This window comes from Mixophyes fleayi, chromosome 6 (genome assembly GCF_038048845.1).
Source record: "Mixophyes fleayi isolate aMixFle1 chromosome 6, aMixFle1.hap1, whole genome shotgun sequence".
NCBI lineage: Eukaryota > Metazoa > Chordata > Amphibia > Anura > Limnodynastidae > Mixophyes > Mixophyes fleayi.
In genome coordinates, this window is record NC_134407.1 from 23339882 (window position 1) to 23345881 (window position 6000).

Sequence of the window (6000 nt, forward strand, 5' to 3'; positions counted from 1 at the left end):
TGTTGGACGAACTATCGGCAGATTGTCGGACAGAGGGTCGTGAATACCTACACGCTACAGGATTGGCACGACATTGTTCCACCATAGAGATTTTTAGTCCGTTTATAATATCAAACGATACGATGTGCTGTGGAACGATAAAACATGACCGTTGGAGTTTAACCAGTAATGCGATATTGGACCTAATGGTCGTTTATCGTGTTATCAGCCCGATAATTTGGTGTAAAACCTGTAGTGTGTACCCAGTCTCAGCCGTACAAGTAGTGGCCTTAACCAATGTGCAGCCTATCAATTTTTTTAGGAACTAGAGACATCACGGGACGTCTTGACTAATATTCATGTGGCTATGGTTCCTAGTGCATTGATAGTCTGCATTCTCGTTAATAATAGTGCAGCCCAGAAAATGAATCTCTCTTGTCTATGTGCAGGTGACAGTTCCACTTTAAGCCAGAGATAGACAAATTTGTGTGGCCAGGTACACATGGTGACCGCTCCGAGGATAGTGGCAGGTGGGGAGTTTGACTGGGGCGGTACACATGTCAAACCGTAATGCAGGTGTCCTAAGGAGAACTCAGGGGGAACAGAAACCTCCCGTGGAGCAGAAGGGCAAAAGCTTTTACTCGTGAAGGTCCACCGCTCGGGAGGTGGGGCAGTGGCAGATATACAACCACGACTTTCCCTGAGATACAGCTTTATGTATGTATAGGCTGTATCTAAGGGAAAGTTGTTATTGTATATCTGCCACTGCTCCACCTCCCGAGCGGTGGACCTTCACGACATTTAGACCACAAGCCGCCCCTCCGGATTCTTCAGGCTAAGTGCAGAGTCTACTAGGTATGCGCCGCATATGTATTGGTTTTTGTTTCTCCTGCAGTTGGCGGACCCCCTCTCTATATAAGTTCACTGTTTGATACCCTTTTAAACCAGTTCCTGTGCACTAGTGTCTGTCTCCCCCCCTCCTATTCTTTCTGGTCCCTCTCCTTCCCTGCCCTTACCCCTCTTTCTCCTATAAATAACACATTTTAGAGGAAACATCTCGTAACTTTATGTCTCATTGTTCATTGTATCTGGATGTTTTATTTTTCATGCTGTTTCCTCTCTAAATAAAGAGTTTAAAAAAGGAAAAAAAATTGGAGAGATCGCATATAACTGCAAACATGGCTTCATGAGAACTAACATTTTTTGGTTCATAAAAGACCAACAATCTTATATTTCCATAGAGCTGACACATTACACAGTAGTCACCTTAAGTGCTCCTACCCACAGGCATCCATTCTCTGCATCGTAATACAGATTTTAATGCTAGTACAAGGCACGAAAAATGTTTCTGAAAAGCAAATCATTGTTTCAGATGACCCCACGCCCACTCGTGTTGCTATTCCCAATTGGGAAGTTTGATTTTTTCCAAACGCTAATATTAATACTTTTCACTGGAGGTTGAACAAACATCAGTTGGCCTAATCCACATCTCCCTACCCAAGTGCCCAGGTCAATAAGACTACTTCGCCAGATCACTACGCAGTCGCTACTGTATCCTATAATAGCTACCATGTGGATTTGTTTGTCCAGCATGTGTTGACGCAAGAGACAGTGGCGGAACAACCATTGTTGCAGCAGTGGCGGAACAGCCATTGGTGCTGCAGTGGTGGAACAACCATTGGTGCTGCAGTGGCGGAACAACCATTGGTGCAGCAGTGGCGGAACTACAATTGGTGCAGCAGTGGCGGAACTACAATTGGTGCAGCAGTGGCGGAACTACAATTGGTGCAGCAGTGGCAGAACTACCATTGGTGCAGCAGTGGCGGAACTACCATTGGTACAGCAGGTTCGGTGCACCGGGCCCATGGAGATAATGGGCCCGCTGCATGGCAGATGCAGAGGGTCAGGGACCCCAGTTTCCTCCTCTACGCATCAGGGCCCACACCTCGCTAGTTCCGCCTCTGGCGCGAGACATACCATCATTACGTTTCCTTGTTTTGACCATTTTTCCCCATTTACACAATGATCTAAAGTTAGCAGTGTAAAATTTCTGTGTACGTGATTTCTGGCCATAATCAACTTTCAACAACATCAACTGCCCATTGCCAAGCCTCAGTCTTTAGTGACAGCTGTGAGGAAGGCATTTGTCATAGGAAAAGAAGAATAAGAAAAAGAAGGCAGTGTTCTAGATCATCTCTACTACTCAGACATCAGTGTGCTTTGGAATGATTGTCACTAGAAGATGAATTACGAGTGGTCATGTGCGATTCAAAAATGGATGTGAACATTCTCCATAACGTCCTGGTATCAATGGATTCTAAGAACTCAAACTATAAACGTTACTGCAGAGATCACTCAGGGTGTACTTTGATCCACTGTATGAGTGGCTGTACGTGTCACCTTCCTCTTTTTTACAGTGCAATGTGTAATTGCAGATCACGTCACTTTCAAGTTTATCTCAGAAAAAAAGTGCAGTACTCTTTCCATAAAAGAGCTACATAATTTGTGCCCCACAAAAAAAACTGAGCAGCTATAGTACATATAAAATTACACCCTGCCATAGTTTCACATTACTTTGTTCAGGAATTTAGGAATTGTATTATCTTCTACACTCGTTCTTTTAATTGTCACCCTTGAGTTCTTAGAAGCCTTGCCTTGCCCCAAGGCTAATATAAACTAAATTAAATTAATCCAGTTGTCCCAAACAGGAGACTAACCTGCACAGTGAGTCAAGGGGACAACAGTACATACATTAATCATGAATGAACTAACCATACATAGATAATAATAAATCCTGGGACCAGTCTACTTCTAACATGTTTAATCCATATGACTTTACCTATAGAGATTTAGATAGTTGTGTATGACAACCTTTACATAAAGGACTAAACTAAAGTCATTGTGGATTTAAAGGGATTTCCCACAGCGAGCTGAGTGTCTAAATTAATCTTGCACTGGGATGTTATTTTAAAAAGTCTATAGAGAATTGCAGTACATTATAGTAATGAGTAGACCATGTGTACATTGCAATTGAGCTATAATGCGCTGGATTGGACCTCACATTTAGCACTTGCAGAAGGCATCTCCTGTTACCACAAGTATATATCAACGCAGGCAACTTGTGGGTACTACATCGGTAGTGAATCTACAAGTTCCAATATGTCCTGACAACCAAAGTACCGGAACTTGTGCCACAAAGGCAGCAGAATGCATAGATCGCCCTCGACTGGTCTACATCATTCCCATAAGTAGAAATAAGCCCTAATATAGAGTGCCCCCGACAGCACTTGCCCACTGTGCCACCCCCACATTGTAATCATGAAATACGGACTTCATTCTGCAGCCGGACCCTTACCTTCCAAGCGGACGATCTACAGGGACAAGTGCTGTGCCCGCTGGGTGTACAGATCACACACACCCATGTACCCAGCGCACCAACATTCTTTAGAACGTGGATAGTGTTACAATGTATCACCAGGCCCGCCCGGCCGCGCCGTTCTACCCAATACCAACGCGTGTGGCGTTCAAACACTGTGATGTCATTAGCTACAGCCAGATAGGAACATGAAGGAGGGGAAGAAAGAGGATCTCTTCTAACCCCTAGTGTTCCGTGTGGTTATTGTTACTGCAGAAGCGAAACATCAGCTGCCTTTCTAGTAATTGTGCCCCCCCCCTCCTCATTACCTGTACAAGTTAATGGCAGGGTATTCTGAATATATTTCTCTGGACTTCCACATTGCACTTGTTCTGGTTTTGTTTCAAACGTGTCCGGTGGCTCCAAAGTGTGTAACAGCATCTTCCCTGTATGTTTTAGGTTGTCTGCGCTTTGCTCTGTTTGCAGTTGTATAAGAATAATGTGGTTCTTTCCTTGGGAAACAATTATGAAGGAATTCTACAGATAACTGTGAAATCTCAGGGTTGGAGACTCGGGGATTTTAGATTCATCGCAAGGTTTATGCCCAAAATCTCACGGTCACTTAGCTCAGAGGGTGGGGCTCCTAGTTGTTCACCAATGAAAATATCAATCATTGTACAGAAAGTGGTTACATCCTCCAGCCATTGATGGTTTTCAAACATACATTTCGAAGGTGACAGGTCACCAGTGTGACTTTTCTTCAATATATCATTCAGTCAATTTTATTTTATTTATTTTTTTTAAAATCTGATTGTAGTCTAATAGCCTCCAGAAGATATTTGGGGACAAGCGAAAAATTGCAGTGTTGCAAAGATAAGGATTGAAATATTCATCATCATCATCATCATCATCATTTATTTATATAGCGCCACTAATTCCGCAGCGCTGTACAGAGAACTCATTCACAATCAAATATTATGACTATTTATTAAAATTCTTCACTAGGAACAGCAGTCACGAAAAACTGCTGTTCCTGCGAAGACCTGTCTCCCATGTCCTCTATGGTGACTATCGCAAAGTGGTCACCTTTGGGATAGTGACTGGAGAGGAGAGCCAGTAAGTTGTAGGGAGAAATGCATGTCATGCTATCCTGTTCATGCACGCCAGCAGGTAGTACCTGCTTGTTAATATATTATGCACCATCCGGAAGTGACCAGTCTCGCAAGATCAGAGGATGAAAACATCCCAGCAAGACCAGCAGTGCAATCCAAAAGCGGCTTCTCGCTGCTGTCATGGCTCCCTGAGAGTTGCATGTTGTGTGATTGTGCATGACTGCCTACCTCTCTTCACTAATGCCCCTGCCCACCACTGTGGCATTAAATAGACCAGACATCAAGATATAGAATAAGTTTCTACAGTCTATATTGCTAGGAAAGGTGGAAGTGAGAAACCAGTAATGGATACAGATGCCATGCCACATCGTGCCAGCTACCCACAATCAAGTGCTGGTGGCTACCACAGAAGCATCCAACCATTGCAGATCGATCATTTAGGCCAACCCCACAAAAAAAGTCTTTGTGTATTCCAGGGGTTGAACCACAGTTTCTTTGTCTATAGGCAGAAACCTTACAGGTCAGCCACTGATTCTTCAGGTGTCTGTTGAGCTTGTGCAGTTGTTCTGAGTCCTTCTTTAAGCCTATTTACTCATTGGTTGCTCATCTATTCCCAATGGTGGCCAATAATACACGTTGGCTGCCCATTTAACCCTCAGTGTCATGCAATAATTTCTGAGCAACATGTTACCTTGCTGTGTAAAATTATTATTATTATTATTATTATTATTATTATTACTATTATTATCGTAGACTTGTAAGGCCCTACAGTGCTCCCCAGCGCCGTACAGTAGGGAAAACAGGACAATCATTAAACAATAACATACAAGTCAGACGAAATAAATACAGACATGAAAACAAACGTTATGGAGGACCCTGCTCATTAGAGAGCTTACATTCTAAGTGGAAGAGGGCACAGCTGAAACAAGAGTAGCGAGTGTGGCTCAGAGTGTAGATTGGGACAGCTGTAAGGGTGAATTAGTGTGAATAGTATCATCATGGAGAAGGTAATTTTTAAAAATAGAGATGGGTTTTTAGAGAACGTCTGGGGGATAGTCTGATTGGGCATGGTAGTGAATTCCATAAGCACACAAATATCAACTTTAAATTTCAGTGTACAAATAAGCTATCAAGTATTTGTGTGTTACATGAAAAAACAGTCAGTATTTAACTTATGTGCAAAACAGAATACTTATTTGCACCCCTTGCATTGTAACATGGTTTTGTCCAGGAGACTGAAATAAGAAGTTTCTTAAGTTAAGATCCTTAATGAATCAGGCCCTAGAACTCCAACTGTAAAACAGTATAAGCTCAACAATGATCTGGCCTTGATTATAGGGAGTGCCAGAGTATCAGGTGCAGTTCAGTAACTGATGGGCAGTGCAGCAGGAATTGTTATCTGCTGCATTGCTGGAAAAGCACCTCTGGTTAGTGTATGATATTGAAATTGCAAAGTCCACAGTCATCAGGGACCAGAACTTTAAGCCCTGACACTCTACGTATAGTACAGCCCTGACACTCAGGCTTTCCACTGTGATCAGCTTTACATTTCCT